The sequence below is a fragment of the Bombina bombina genome, chromosome 4 (assembly GCF_027579735.1).
Source record: "Bombina bombina isolate aBomBom1 chromosome 4, aBomBom1.pri, whole genome shotgun sequence".
NCBI lineage: Eukaryota > Metazoa > Chordata > Amphibia > Anura > Bombinatoridae > Bombina > Bombina bombina.
This window is the reverse complement of record NC_069502.1, coordinates 1,063,756,206-1,063,773,232: the sequence shown is the minus strand read 5'-3', so window position 1 is coordinate 1,063,773,232 and position 17,027 is coordinate 1,063,756,206. Positions and strand designations below refer to the sequence as shown.

General features: G+C 38.1%; 1 protein-coding gene across 4 annotated transcripts in view; it reads right to left on the bottom strand.

Moving 5' to 3' along the window:
• The window catches only part of NRXN1 (neurexin 1), a 2,027,363-nt gene that overhangs the window by 1,315,178 nt on the left and 695,158 nt on the right, over positions 1 to 17,027 (bottom strand). The gene's annotated exons all lie outside the window — the stretch shown is intronic.

Sequence of the window (17,027 nt, the reverse complement as noted above, 5' to 3'; positions counted from 1 at the left end):
CACAGTAAGAGTTCATGACCTCAGCAATGCTGATGCTGATTGGTTGCTGTTCATTTCTTCATTTTTTATATTTTTACCTGCAGCTGGGAGCAGCTGAGTATAACTTTTTACACAGAACTTACTCTGCTGAGCTGAGGAAATTGTGAGGTAAAATATCTTCCTTTTTTACATAGAAATGCTCAGGTGATATTTTCCTGTCAGCTTTTTACAGCTATACTGCATCAATTTCAAGTGATTTAGCATATGAGTATTATGTCCCTTTAAACAAATTACTTAGTTGTAATATTTACCATTTAAAGATTGTTTTTGTGAAAAATAATTAGGGAATAAGCACAACCTGGATAAAATAGTTAATAAAAATGTGTATCCACAAAACAGGCTCTAAATTCTGTGTCAGGTAACAATCATTATCTGCTAGAGCTTTCCTAGAAGCAAATAAGCAGCTGTGAACTCAGTTGAAATACAATGCCTGTGTTTCTGATGCTAAACACCGATAAGGGGGGTGAGTCAGACTACTTCAGACACCATGGCTATGTAAGCAATTTTGCTTATTTTTTTAACATTATTTTAAAATACTTGCCTGCAAACTATTTTTACTTAATTAGCCCTTTTAGGATATGCACAGATCTAAACATGTTTTATGGCACTTTAATTGACTTTTTCACCAAAGCGTTGTGTAACTAAAGCTACAGTTAAATTAAAATTAAACTTTCATGTTTCAGATAGAGCAAACATTTTTAATCAACGTTCCTAATTACTTTTACTTTCAAATATTTGTCATTCTCTTGCTATCATTTGTTGAAGAGTAAACCTAGATAGGTGCTAAGAAATATACATATGTTTTAAGCACTCTATGGCAACAATTATAACAATATTTTTTAGTTTGATGCAAACCCTGCTGACAGAGAGTGCTAAATAAAGGTAAGTGCATGTTCCTGACCCTTCTGAGGTTTATACTTCAACAAATGATACAGAGTAAATTGTAAAGTTGTTTACAATGGCGTGCTCTATTGTATTCATTAAAGTTTAATTTTGATTTTACTGTCGCTTTAACTAAAGTATAATATTAATTTGTTTGTGCTCACACACTATTTGCACTGAAAGTAAAAATTTTAAGTGGATGGATTTATCAAGTTGAAAGTAAAAAAGTAACTTCAGAACTTCGGATATTGTGACCACATTAAAGGGACACTCAATCAAAATTAAACTTTTATTATTCAGATAGTGCATGCCATTTTAAACAACTTTTCAATTTACTTCCATTAACAAAATGTGCACATTCTTTTTATATTTAAACTTTTTGAGTCACCAGCTTCTACTGAGCATGTGCAAGAATAAGTGTGTATGTATTTGTGAATGGCTAATGGCTGTCACATGGTACGTGTATGCATTTGTGAATGGCTGATGGCTGTCACATGGTACAGGGGGAGTGGAAATAGACATAACTTTTAAAATTCTCTGAAAAAAAAATCTATTACTCATTTGAAGTTCAGACTAAGGCCTCTATTTAACAAGGTCTGGCGGACCTGATCCGACAGTGCGTATCAGGTCCGCCAGACCTCCCTGAAAACGGAGAGCAATACGCTCTCCATATTCAGCATTGCACCAGCAGCTCACAAGAGCTGCTGGTGCAACGCCGCCCAATGCAGACTCGCGGCAAATGGGCCGCCAGCAGGGGGGTGTCAATCAACCCGATCGTACGCAATTGGGTTGAATTGAGGCAATGTCTGTCCGCCTGCTCAGAGGCGGACAGGTTATGGAACAGCAGTCTTTGTGACCGCTGCTTCATAACTGCTGTTTCTGGTGAGCCTGCAGGCTCGACAGAAACACGGGGCATCAAGCTCCGAAGATAGGCCCCTAAGTGCTATTGCATTGTCTTGTTATCTTGCATTTGTTGATTATGCAAATCTAATGTGTTGACTGGTCCTTTAACTTCTTCTCCCCATAGACTTCAATGGAGCACATTATTTAAAAAAAAACAATGTGATGATTTTTTTTAAAATGTATATCTATACCTACATAGCTATTTAAATATATACAGGTATGTGTATATATATATATATATATATATATATATATATATATACATTTAGATAACAAAATAGCAAGAGTATTGCATTGTGTTTCAAGATAAAATATGTAAATTCCATTGAATTCGTCAGTATTGCTTCAGACTTGATAAAGGAAGGAGCACTTGTCAGCTTATAAATGTATAGTTAGCCCAATAAAAAAGTATCATTGCTCAATGCAATACTCTTGTTATTTTGTTATCTAAATCACTGGACTAACACGGCTATTCCAATCAATGCATATATGTTTAAAAAAAATTCTGTTACAAATATTCAGGGAAATTGGCTGCACTATTCATTTTTTGTTTAGTTTAAAACGAAACACAAATCTAATTTTTGTTAAACATTTACATTAATTGTAAATAAAATGAATGTTAATGTTTCAAAGCTACAGGTACAATACTTACCTTTACGTGCTCTCCAGACCATAGAAAGCAGGTTAAGTATTAAGTGCTTAAAAAAATAAAAAAATAAAAGGAATACTGATAACTTAATCAGTATTGTTTTGTTTTCTTTATTTTCTTTGATGCATTCATTTGGATTGTTGTTTCCAAAAAATTAATTCACATCTCTAACTCATTGTGCAACTCATTAACAACTCTAGACAATTTCCAAGACTTGTTTTTTCCCTCAAAGAAAACCCCTTGATACATTGCTTCCAGTGCAACAAAGAATTCTGGGTACATTTTTCCAGATATAGATGTCTTTATTATTTATATTTCTATCTAGTATCATATTAAAATGTAATTAGTAAACTATATTAAGCACATAGACAATTTCTGCAAACTAACAAGCTAAAAAGTGAGATTAGGAAGAAAAAAATTGTTCTTTTAGGAATTTATGTTATTTTTTTTTGCTGATGATGTTTCAAAATTAATTTTAATGTGGTTAATACATTGTGCAAGCCTTAAAAACTAAAATTATTATTAATGGACAAAATTTGTGCATATTGCACAAATCAGCAATATGTGCTTTGCTAGGTCATTTGTTCTTCAGTTCTATGTATGAAGTAAATGTGATACAGAAATAATGCTTTCTAACTGTCAAACTGATCTGTTATGGCAGGATCAATAATTCTATATTGAAAGACATTTTATTATTTACTCTTGTAGGCTTGTTTTTTTTTTGTGAACTTAATTTCTTCCCTTTCTATTCTCAGGTATTAAAAAAAAGGTCATAATAAGAAAATAGCAAATAAATGATAAATACAATTTTTAAAAAAATCATAAATATTTACAGACATTATATTAAATAAAATCTAAAGATGCAAAAGAAAAAAGAAAATATTACAAAAGAAAAATAATGTGGTTAGTGTATTAGAAATTGACAAGATGTGCCCTATGACCTTTGGTACTTTGACACTATTTCTTTCAAATGGAGAAAGGATTGATATGTATGCATTTTCAAGGCATCTGAAAAATTGTTGAGGCAGTTATGGTTAAGATAATAACAGAAGGGGCCTTAGTAAGCCATTATGTCTTTTTGCTGTGTAGGGAGGTCACAGGCAGAGTTAATTGCAGTGTTGACCAGGTCACACTTTGAGTTTGTAGTATGTGGAATGTTGGGTCGCTGACTTTTAGGATTATTATTTACAGTAGGTGTCACGCCATTGCTAGAGGCACGGCGTCTCCTTCCCTGCTCATTGCCAGGGGCTGTGTCGGGTCCAGATATGTGCGGCGCTGACATCATCACTGCACGGTCCTCTCTCTCAGATGCCGGTCCGGATTCCTCTGGCGTGAATCCTGCATGTAAGTTGCTCAATAACAATCTATCACTGCCCAAGTATAGGTGTTACTTTGTATGCTCCTGGGTGTGATAGTTTGTTACTACTGTATTGCCTTTATGTTTATACTGTATTGCCTTTGTGTCTGGCTACTCTGCCTGTTTAACCCCTAAATTGCTGGATTGATATACTGCTGCTGAACTCTGCCTGCCTGACTACTCTGCTTGTTTAACCCCTAAATTGCTTGATTGATATACTGCTTCTGAACCCTGCCTGTCTGACTACTCTGCCTGTTTAACCCCGATTGTTCTTAATTACCCCTTTGTTGCCAAACCCTGCCTGCCTGACCATTCTCGTCCATTCTAGTGGTTTGTCCTTGGACTGCTTTACTGTTGCCAAATCCCCTCCTCATCTTACTAACTTTCTCTACTCTGGGATATTCCCTATCATTCCGGCTTGACGCCGGGATAACAAGACTACTGGACGAGTTCGGTCTGATAGAGGAGTATCCCACAAGCATTACATTATACTTGGGCCATGGAGCCAGATGAGGTTGCACAAGCTATTTATCTTCAGGGACAGATGTTGGGAACCCAAACCACACAATTTCAGAATATGAATTCCAAGCTAGAGGCTATTACTGCTCAACTATCCTTACTAGTTACAGCGAGGAATACCACTCCTGTTGTTTCACCGCCAGTCCCTATTCCTAGTACTGCAACTTCTTCCTCTGCTTTGGAGGTATACCCCAGATACCTTTGCCTGACAAGTATGAAGGTACTACTGATTGAAGAGGTTTTCTTAACCAATGCAGGCTGCACTTCTGCAATGATCCTCACACCTTTCAGTCTCACCACTCAAGGGTCACTTTTATCATTTCCTTACTAAAAGACAAGGCCCTAGCCTGGGTCTCTCCCCTTTTGGAACAGAACGCTCCACTCCTGAATGATGCTGATAATTTCATTTCTGCATTATCTTCTGTCTTTTGGTCTTCTGGCCGTACCTCCGCTGCTGAATTTTCTCTCCTGGACCTTCACCAGGGCAATAGAACTGTGGCACAATTTACCATTGAGTTTCGCACTTTGGCACTTGAAACCAGGAGGGGTCTGCATGAACGCAACAAAGATGAACTCACTTATAGTGATATTCCTTCTTCTTTGAATGACTTCATAACGCTTTGTATCAGTCTAGACTCTCGCTTTCAGGAGAGACAAGCTGTGATAGAGACAGAACAAGGAGGGTCCTTCCTTTCCGTCCTCCTATTCGTCCGGTTTCGGCAGTATCCTCTACCCCCTCAGCAGCTCCAATTACCTCAGTGGAGGAACTCATGGATCTCTCCTCCTTCAAACCTTCAGAGTCTGAAAGACAAAGAAGAAGGAGATTGAGACTATGGTTTTATTGTGGGTCCAATTCCCACCAACTAAAGGACTGTGACATTCGGCCAGGAAAAGCCAATGCTTAGGGGATAAAACAGGGGTACCTCTAAGTATGATCTCTACAAAATCCACTCACTCCTCTTGGATCCTGGTACTTGTTACCCTTACCTTCCTTCAGAATACTGTCCACACTCAAGCCTTCATTGATTCAGGAGCAGCTGGAAACTTCCTGGATCACCGTTTTATGATTCAAGCTGGTTTGCCTATTTTGCAGAAAAGACACTGTCTCAAGATAACTACTCTGGATGGCACCCCCTTGGTTCAGGGTTGATACATTTTGAGTCAGCACCCATAACCCTAACTGTGGGAGTCCTTCATACCGAACAGCTGCAGTTCGAGGTCATTCATTCCTCAGCACAGCCTGTAATCCTTCTTGGTCTTCCTTGGCTTGGGGTACACAATCCACAGTTCGACTAGGCTGAAGGACTGGCCTCCTGGGGTACCTCCTGTTTCCACTCCTGCCTTGCTAAAGTCACTCCTCTGCTCCGCATCCCCATAGCCAGTATACAGACTCCTCCAAACCTTCCTTCAGTATATGCAGACTTTGCAGATGTATTTGAGATAAAAGTAGCCGATGTGCTGCCACCCCACCATCCTTATGATTGCAAGATTGACCTCTTTCCCGGAACCCCACTTCCTAAAGGGAGGACTTATCCACTCTGAAAAGCTGAAACCAAATCCATGGAGGAGTACATCAAAGAGAACGTAGCTAAAGGTCTCATTTCGTCATTAAGAAGGATGGTGGGCTCAGACACTGCATTGACTACGGGCCTTGAACAACATAACTATCAAGAATGCTATCCCATTCCATTAATCGCCAAACTGTATGACTCACTCCAGGGAGCTAGTTTTTTCACCAAGTTGGACATACGTGGGGAATACAATCTGATTTGTATCTTTCCAGGCCACGAATGGAAGACCGCCTTCAACACAAGATCCAGGCATTACGAATACCTTGTAATGCCCTTTATGCTGTGTAATGCCCCTGCAGTCTTCCAGGCATCTGTCAACAATGTCTTCCGTGACCTCCTTAACCAAACTGTCATCGTCTATCCGGATGACATCCTTGTTCTCTTCCACTTTAGAGGAGCATCACAAACACGTGATACTAGTTCTTCTACATCTCAGAGACAATTCTTTGGTAGCCAAGCTAGAAAAGTGTGACTTTGATCAAGTTCAGATCCAATTCCTTGGTTATGTCATCTCGAAAGAAGGTTTTGCCATGGATCCTGCTAAACTCACCGCAGTTCTAGAATGGCTTCAACCTTCTTCTTTAAAGGAATTACAGAGGTTCTTGGGGTTCTCCAATTATTTATTAATGCAAGTTTATAAAGAACTTTTCACAAACAGTCGCTCCTCTCACTGAACTGACAAAACGGAACAAAGACTGTAAACATTGGCCTCCTGAAGCCATAAATGCCTTCTCTTGTCTGAAAAAGGCTTTCTGTTCTGCTCCTGTGCTCCACCATCCTGATCCTGACCTACAGTTCACTTTAGAGGTTGATGCCTCAGAGATAGGGACTGGAGCAGTTCTAACCCAAAGACGATTAATAGTCAAACCAGGATGTTCTGAGAGTTTACTATCATGAGCCCAGGATAGCACAGGGGTGCGTAGGTTCACAGGTACAAAGAGGCTATCAGAGGCCATGGGGGCTCCAGGAGGTTTACTAGACTGAGCACATTGCAATCTTTGCAGTAGGGTGGTATTTTGTTGAGCAACCATACAGGAGGGAGGTATGATGTGTTTAATAGGAGCTTCAGATGAGTCACTTGAGTGAAGGAACTGATGGGAAAGGGCGTCTGCCTTCTTGCTCTTGGTCCCAGGAAGATAAGAGACCACAAAGTTTACATAGGAAAAGAACAAGGCCCATCTGGTCTGTCGAGGATTGAGTCGATGAGCAGTGTCTAGGTAAGTCAGATTCTTGTGGTCAGTGAGAATCTGAATGGGATTGGCAGTGCCCTCTAACCAATGATGCCATTCAGTCAAGAGTTTTCGATTACCCACATCGTAATTCCTCTCAGCAGGAGTAAAGCTTTTAGAGAAAAAGACTACAGGGTGTGACTTGGAGGACCTTTGACACCCTGTAGCCTTTTCCTTCACTCAAGTGACTCCTCTGAACCTCCTATTTAACACATCATACCTCCCTCCTGTGTGGTTGCTCAACTAAATACCACCCTACTGCAAATATTGCAACATGCCCAGTCTAGTAAACCTCCTGGAGCCCCCGTGGTCTCCAATATCCTCTGAACCTATGCACCCCTGTGCTATCCTGGGCTCATGATAGTAAACTCTCAGAACATCGATGGTTTGACTAGGACTTTTAAGCATCTTTCCCAACACGTATGGTGGCCTACTATGAAGTCTGATGCTCAGGATTATGTGAAAGCCTGCACAACTTGTGCTGCCAACAAAATTTCCTGATCCTTGCCTCCTGGCTTGCTCCAACCATTGTCCATTCCCAAACAACCATGGACACACATAACAATGGACTTCATTGTGGACCTTCTGACCACCATACAGTTATCTGGGTTAGGGTCGATCGCTTTTCCAGACTGACTGATTTTGTACCCCTAACCAAACTGCCTTCTGACCAAGAATTATTCTCTCTTTTTCTCTTGCATGTGGTATGACTTCATGGCATTCCTGTGAATATTGTTTCCAACAGAGGTCCACAGTTCATCTCTTCCTTTTGGAGAGCCTTTTGTAAGTTGATTGGAACCAATGTTTCCCTGTCTTCTGGCTACCATCCTCAGACCAATGGACTGAGAGAGTAAACAAGGATCTTGAAGCCTACCTTAGAGAGTTTGTCAACACTTGCCATACCCACTGGTCTGAGTTGTTACCCCTAGCTGAGCTGGCAAGAAACACTCATTGGCACTATTCTCTTAGATGTTCTCCATTTCAAGCCGCAGCAGGGTATCAACCTTGCGTCTTCCCTCTTTCTGCTCAGTCCACTGGGGTTCCTGCTGCAGACCGACATGTCACTGGACTCACCACTCATTGGCAACGTATTTGCTGATCATCATAGAGCTTCTGTACGTGCCATCCCAGTGGGTGAACGTGTTTGGGCCTCTACTCGACATATTTGTCTACGTCAACCCTGTCACAAATTGGGGCCTAGGTTTATAGGCCCTTACAAGGTCCTGAAAATATTGTCTCCTGTTGCCTACAAAGTGGCCTTACCCAAGACCCTGCGCATACACCCAGTCTTTCACATCTCACTACAATGGTCACAATTACTTTATTGTAGTATTATCATAATTACATCCAGAAACAATAACCATCAGTCTTAATTTATTTTAACCAATTTTAATGCCTGCAAAGCACATGAACCAGGAAAGAATACATATATATATATATATATATATATATTTATTTATTATTTATTTTTTTTGTAACAAAATTGACAAGATCAAAGAATACAAAGAAGTTGCCCTTTTTGAGACATTGCAATTTCATATTAATATGTATTTGTGATTATTATCTGAAACTGTGATCTGTGTGGGTATATTCCCTTTGAGATCAGATGTACTGAGATCAGAAGTATCTTGAAAATATTAACAAACTACCAAAATTCTGAATTAATAATAAACACATTTTACGAATGAATATAATAATTATAATAATATTAATACTAATATTATTTATTATAATATTATTTATTATAATAATAATACTACTAATTATTACAGCAATGGGGTTCCAGAATTTCAGACTTGTGTGAATGAGGCTGAAATAGTATTTAAGTAGCATGCTACTTAACCTCTCCACCACCTAAAATGTGGCACAGTGAAATCATCCAAGTCTAATCTGAATGATTGACAGCCCCTGCTCACTCGTGATAGACTGTATGCTCCACGCTCGTAGCATGGTCATGTGGACAGGTTCATGATAGCAAACTTTGTCTGTCCAACCATAAATAAATGCATCCCATAAAATGATACTAGTAATTATTGTTAGAAACAGACATGTGCACAATAAACAAAAATTGATTTGGACATATAATTTAACATGAAAATAATAATAATAATAATTTCATCCAATATGAAGGAGAGTGTTCAGATTTTTTTTAAGAAAAATCTATGTATTTTCTATTTCCTATGAGAAATTATGTTTTCGGGCCAACAGAGGAGCAGTTAACAGATTAAAGGGATAGTATAGTGAAAATTAAACTTTCATGATTCAGATAGAGCATGCAGTTTTAAGCAACTTTCTAATTTAGTCCTTTTATCAATTTTTCTTCGTTGTCTTGGTATCTTTATTTTAAAAAGCTAAAATGTGAGCTTAAAAGTCGGCCCATTTTTGGTTCAGCACCTGGGTAGTGCTTGCTGATTGGTTTCTAAATGTAGCCATCCAATCAGCAAGCGTTACCCAGGTGCTAAACAAAAAAATGGGCTGGCTCCTAAACTTACTTTCCAGCTTTTTTAAATAAAGATACCAAGAGAATGAAGAAAAATTGATAATAGGAGTAAATTAGAAAGTTGCTTAAAATTGTATGCTCTATCCGAATCATGAAAGTTTATTTTTGACTAGACTATCCCTTTAAACTTGAATAAAGTTAAAGTAGTAGAAAGTAGTAGAAAGTGCTACTGTTGCTGATGTTTATTTATATTTTTATTTAATTATTTTTTAATTGGGAAAAATGACAAGGAAATTGCTAAATTGCTATTGAATTGTGTATATTAGAACTTCTGAAGCCTATAAATGTAAACCTTTTTTTAATCTTTTTTTAATGGCACAAACAACTCAACTACATTTCTGTCTTCCCTGCATTTGATTGTTCATTTTATTAATTAAATAATTGAATGAACATTTTAGGAGTGTTTTATATCCACCACATCAGAGGGTAAGTAGCAGCAAGCCTGCCCTGCAAGGACTCTGTTTAGTACAGTTAGTGCATTTGATCCATGCATAGATTGTTGCACACATGAACATGCTTTGAATATCCCAAGAAACAAAATTGTAAGTAAGACACTTCGGTGTGCTGTGGAAAAGTTTGTCTTATTGAAATATATGAAATTGAAAATACTGGGCATTACTGTCTCAGGCAGCTAATATGTACAACAAAAAGGGATTTGTCTAATTGATAAAGCACTATTTTCTTTCTTAGGTTTTACCAGTTGTTCTTTGAACCTGAAAAACATAATTTATTTATTTTTGGAATGGCAATAACATTATTTGGAATGCCATGTTTCTGTATTGCTAATAAACTTTACAAATGCAACCTTTATGTTTCCTGGACAAAAAAGCCAAGATGCTTATCTCTTACACACAGATTTGAAAATCCAAATCAATTTAATATATAGAGTTGTTTACACATTCTGTCCATTAGCAAGATGACACAGGGTCTTAGTTATAAATGAATATGACAAGTGGCATTGCAAATTGCCTATCTTATCCAGTCTTTATCTAATACCACTCTAAGGCCTAGATTTAGAGTTCGGCGGTAGCCGTCAAAACCAGCGTTAGAGGCTCCTAACGCTGGTTTTGGGCGCCCGCTGGTATTTGGAGTCAGTGATTAAAGGGTCTAACGCTCACTTTTCAGCCGCGACTTTTCCATACCGCAGATCCCCCTACGCCATTTGCGTAGCCTATCTTTTCAATGGGATCTTTCTAACGCTGGTATTTAGAGTCGTTTCTGCAGTGAGCGTTAGAGCTCTAACGACAAGATTCCAGCCGCCTGAAAATAGCAGGAGTTAAGAGCTTTCTGGCTAACGCCGGTTTATAAAGCTCTTAACTACTGTACCCTAAAGTACACTAACACCCATAAACTACCTATGTACCCCTAAACCGAGGTCCCCCCACACCGCCGCCACTCGATTAAAATTTTTAACCCCTAATCTGCCGACCGCCACCTACGTTATACTTATGTACCCCTAATCTGCTGCCCCTAACACCGCCGACCCCTGTATTATATCTATTAACCCCTAACTTGCCCCCCACAACGTCGCCGCAAGCTACTTAAAATAATTAACCCCTAATCTTCCGACCGCAAATCGCCGCCACCTACGTTATCCCTATGTACCCCTAATCTGCTACCCCTAACATCGCCGACCCCTATGTTATATTTATTAACCCCTAATCTGCCCCCCACAACGTCGCCGACACCTACCTACACTTATTAACCCCTAATCTGCCGAGCGGACCTGAGCGCTACTATAATAAAGTTATTAAGCCCTAATCCGCCTCACTAACCCTATCATAAATAGTATTAACCCCTAATCTGCCCTCCCTAACATCGCCGACACCTACCTTCAATTATTAACCCCTAATCTGCCGACCGGAGCTCACCGCTATTCTAATAAATGTATTAACCCCTAAAGCTAAGTCTAACCCTAACACTAACACCCCCCTAAGTTAAATATAATTTTTATCTAACGAAATAAATTAACTCTTATTAAATAAATAATTCCTATTTAAAGCTAAATACTTACCTGTAAAATAAATCCTAATATAGCTACAATATAAATTATAATTATATTATACCTATTTTAGGATTAATATTTATTTTACAGGCAACTTTGTAATTATTTTAACCAGGTACAATAGCTATTAAATAGTTAAGAACTATTTAATAGTTACCTAGTTAAAATAATTACAAATTTACCTGTAAAATAAATCCTAACCTAAGATATAATTAAACCTAACACTACCCTATCAATAAAATAATTAAATAAACTACCTACAATTACCTACAATTAACCTAACACTACACTATCAATAAATTAATTAAACACAATTGCTACAAATAAATAACATTAAATAAACTATCTAAAGTACAAAAAATAAAAAAGAACTAAGTTACAGAAAATAATAAAATATTTACAAACATAAGAAAAATATTACAACAATTTTAAACTAATTACACCTACTCTAAGCCCCCTAATAAAATAACAAAGCCCCCCAAAATAAAAAATTCCCTACCCTATTCTAAAATACAAATATTACAAGCTCTTTTACCTTACCAGCCCTGAACAGGGCCCTTTGCGGGGCATGCCCCAAGAATTTCAGCTCTTTTGCCTGTAAAAAAAAACATACAATACCCCCCCCCAACATTACAACCCACCACCCACATACCCCTAATCTAACCCAAACCCCCCTTAAATTAACCTAACACTACCCCCCTGATGATCTTCCTACCTTGTCTTCACCATGCCAGGTTCACCGATCCGTCCTGGCTCCAAGATCTTCATCCAACCCAAGTGGGGGCTAGACATCCACTGAAGAAGTCCAGAAGAGGGTCCAAAGTCTTCCTCCTATCCGGCAAGAAGAGGACATCCGGACCGGCAAACATCTTCTCCAAGCGGCATCTTCTATCTTCTTCCATCCGATGACGACCGGCTCCATCTTGAAGACCTCCAGCGCGGATCCATCCTCTTCTTCCGACGACTAGACGACGAATGACGGTTCCTTTAAGGGACGTCATCCAAGATGGCGTCCCTCGAATTCCGATTGGCTGATAGGATTCTATCAGCCAATCGGAATTAAGGTAGGAATTTTCTGATTGGCTGATGGAATCAGCCAATCAGAATATAGTTCAATCCGATTGGCTGATCCAATCAGCCAATCAGATTGAGCTCGCATTCTATTGGCTGATCGGAACAGCCAATAGAATGCGAGCTCAATCTGATTGGCTGATTGGATCAGCCAATCGGATTGAACTATATTCTGATTGGCTGATTCCATCAGCCAATCAGAAAATTCCTACCTTAATTCCGATTGGCTGATAGAATCCTATCAGCCAATCGGAATTCGAGGGACGCCATCTTGGATGACGTCCCTTAAAGGAACCGTCATTCGTCGTCTAGTCGTCGGAAGAAGAGGATGGATCCGCGCTGGAGGTCTTCAAGATGGAGCCGGTCGTCATCGGATGGAAGAAGATAGAAGATGCCGCTTGGAGAAGATGTTTGCCGGTCCGGATGTCCTCTTCTTGCCGGATAGGAGGAAGACTTTGGACCCTCTTCTGGACTTCTTCAGTGGATGTCTAGCCCCCACTTGGGTTGGATGAAGATCTTGGAGCCAGGACGGATCGGTGAACCTGGCATGGTGAAGACAAGGTAGGAAGATCATCAGGGGGGTAGTGTTAGGTTAATTTAAGGGGGGTTTGGGTTAGATTAGGGGTATGTGGGTGGTGGGTTGTAATGTTGGGGGGGGGGTATTGTATGTTTTTTTTTACAGGCAAAAGAGCTGAAATTCTTGGGGCATGCCCCGCAAAGGGCCCTGTTCAGGGCTGGTAAGGTAAAAGAGCTTGTAATATTTGTATTTTAGAATAGGGTAGGGAATTTTTTATTTTGGGGGGCTTTGTTATTTTATTAGGGGGCTTAGAGTAGGTGTAATTAGTTTAAAATTGTTGTAATATTTTTCTTATGTTTGTAAATATTTTATTATTTTCTGTAACTTAGTTCTTTTTTATTTTTTGTACTTTAGATAGTTTATTTAATGTTATTTATTTGTAGCAATTGTGTTTAATTAATTTATTGATAGTGTAGTGTTAGGTTAATTGTAGGTAATTGTAGGTAGTTTATTTAATTATTTTATTGATAGGGTAGTGTTAGGTTTAATTATATCTTAGGTTAGGATTTATTTTACAGGTAAATTTGTAATTATTTTAACTAGGTAACTATTAAATAGTTCTTAACTATTTAATAGCTATTGTACCTGGTTAAAATAATTACAAAGTTGCCTGTAAAATAAATATTAATCCTAAAATAGGTATAATATAATTATAATTTATATTGTAGCTATATTAGGATTTATTTTACAGGTAAGTATTTAGCTTTAAATAGGAATTATTTATTTAATAAGAGTTAATTTATTTCGTTAGATAAAAATTATATTTAACTTAGGGGGGTGTTAGTGTTAGGGTTAGACTTAGCTTTAGGGGTTAATACATTTATTAGAATAGCGGTGAGCTCCGGTCGGCAGATTAGGGGTTAATAATTGAAGGTAGGTGTCGGCGATGTTAGGGAGGGCAGATTAGGGGTTAATACTATTTATGATAGGGTTAGTGAGGCGGATTAGGGCTTAATAACTTTATTATAGTAGCGCTCAGGTCCGCTCGGCAGATTAGGGGTTAATAAGTGTAGGCAGGTGTCGGCGACGTTGTGGGGGGCAGATTAGGGGTTAATAAATATAACATAGGGGTCGGCGATGTTAGGGGTAGCAGATTAGGGGTACATAGGGATAACGTAGGTGGCGGCGGTTTACGGAGCGGCAGATTAGGGGTTAAAAGTGTAATGCAGGGGACAGCGATAGCGGGGGCGGCAGATTAGGGGTTAATAAGTGTAAGGTTAGGGGTGTTTAGACTCGGGGTACATGTTAGGGTGTTAGGTGCAGACTTAGGAGGTGTTTCCCCATAGGAAACAATGGGGCTGCGTTAGGAGCTGAACGCTGCTTTTTTGCAGGTGTTAGGTTTTTTTTCAGCTCAAACAGCCCCATTGTTTCCTATGGGAGAATCGTGCACGAGCACGTTTTTGATGCCGGCCGCGTCCGTAAGCAACTCTGGTATCGAGAGTTGCATTTGCGGTAAAAATGCTCTACGCTCCTTTTTTGGAGCCTAACGCAGCATTTGTTTGAACTCTCGATACCAGAGTTAAATTTATGGTGCGGCCAGAAAAAAACCCGCGGAGCGTTAACAGCCCTTTTACCGCCGAACTCTAAATCTAGGCCTAATTATGTTAACATTTGCTTAAAGATAATTTTTGGAGTTGCAGCTAATTGTTACTTTTCTAATGATCATAGTGGTAAAACTAGACTAAAGCCATCCTAAATAGTAAGTCTCTATATTGTGTCCAAGATAAGGCTTGTGACATTTTACTCCTATATTGTATACTTATAGATTTAATAACACAAATAAATATGCTACATAAATAGTAAATTATTTTTTTCTATACATTTTTTTCCAAATATTTAAAAGACAGATAGATAAATCCTTATTATGCCAGCCCGTCATACATATGAATAGTTATAAACAAAGTTAAGAACCATATAAATAAAATATTGATACTGATAAAAAGTCAATTATATTATTGTCACAAAGAAATCTAAAAAATCTGCAAATTTTTCTTGCTTAAAACATTTTATTAACAAATGTATTGACTATTACATTAACTGAATCTGTATTCATCCTTTTTTGTCTGTGTCAGATTTCATATTGGCACAGGTGTAGGGAAAATGCTTTTTGAGATATGATTATGTATGTGTGCTTATAATCTACTGTATTATCTATTTTTCAAGGGAGCAAGTAAAATTGGGAAAATGGTGCTAGAAGAATGAGAAAAGGTTTGTTATGTTAACCCCTTCAGCATTGCTAAAGTGGGTAAAAAAGGCATCATAAGGTTTACTCTGCAATACAGATAAATGGAATATGTTTGTTCTAATACTCAGTCTCCCTTATAGTAGCTCAGCTATTCAGAATGCATATTTTCATGCTTCAACAGGCTTCTTTTCTGCCAGACACAATTCTGATACCTTGAATGTTAAACGTTTTAAGCCAGACACTGCTTAAAAATTATATGCTCCATAATATTAAAATAAAAGAAATACATTTTTTATGTGTTGAAATCAAAGAATCAGCATAAATGTTAAAACATATTACAGAGACAAGTATTTATTATTAATAAAAACACAGCTCAAAATACTCAGAAAATTTTATATTATGACATTTATATAAATCACTCATCTCTTATATATATTGGGGCATATGTATCAAGCCCCATATGGATCTTGACGCCCGTGTTTCTGGCGAGCCTGCAGGCTCGCCAGAAACAGCAGTTATGAAGCAGCGGTCACAAAGACCGCTGCTCCATAACCTGTCCGCCTGCTCTGTGCAGGCGGACAGACATCGCCGGAAATCAACCCGATTGAGTATGATCGGGTTGATTGACAACCTCCTGCTGGCGGCCGATTGGCCGCGAGTCTGCAGGGGGCGGCGTTGCACCAGCAGCTCTTGTGAGTTTCTGGTGCAATGCTGAATATGGCGAGTGTATTGCTCGCCATATTCAGCAAGGTCTGGCGAACCTGATCCGCAGTGTCGGATCAGGTCCGCCAGCCCTTGATAAATAGGGGCCTATGTGTCAAATAACAATAGTTCATGATATGCAAGCTATGGTTTTTATTTTTTATTATTTAAAACCGAACTAAAAACTAAATAGACTGCCCAAACATTAATTGACATCCTTTATTGGGGAGTGATTTATATAATTATCCTAACAGTAAATAAAAAAAAACATGTTACCATTGATAAAATCTATATTACACAGGATTAGGATTATGTTAAATTTAGAATTTAGCTAAAAAAAAATCTCAATAAAATAGAACATGTATACTTCCAAATTTAAAACATAGAACAAACTAAATTCTAGAGAAGTTTTCTATAATCTAATGGGGCATAAAATAGCTGGTATAATAAGCACTATTTACAAGAAAAAAAAAGTATTTTTAAATTATGTTATCTTTGTTAATTTTTTTTTTTCTCAGTAAGACTTAGCTTTTAAATCTCCTTGACTACATAAAAAATTAAATATTCAGGGCTAGATTACAAGTGACATGCTAACTGTTGCTCGCAAGCAATATTCTTTTTTTTTTTTTTGGCCTTTTGCACACAACGGAAATATGTCACGTATTATAAGTTGAAAGTAAACGTGATCGCGAGAGCAAAATAAGATTTTACGATCGTTGGGTTAGCACAATTAAAAACCTTGAATAGAAAGTAATGCATTAGAAAAAAGTTGCACTTAACACAACATAAATACATTAAAAATGACAGTTATCTATTTTGCAATAATATTATCACATAT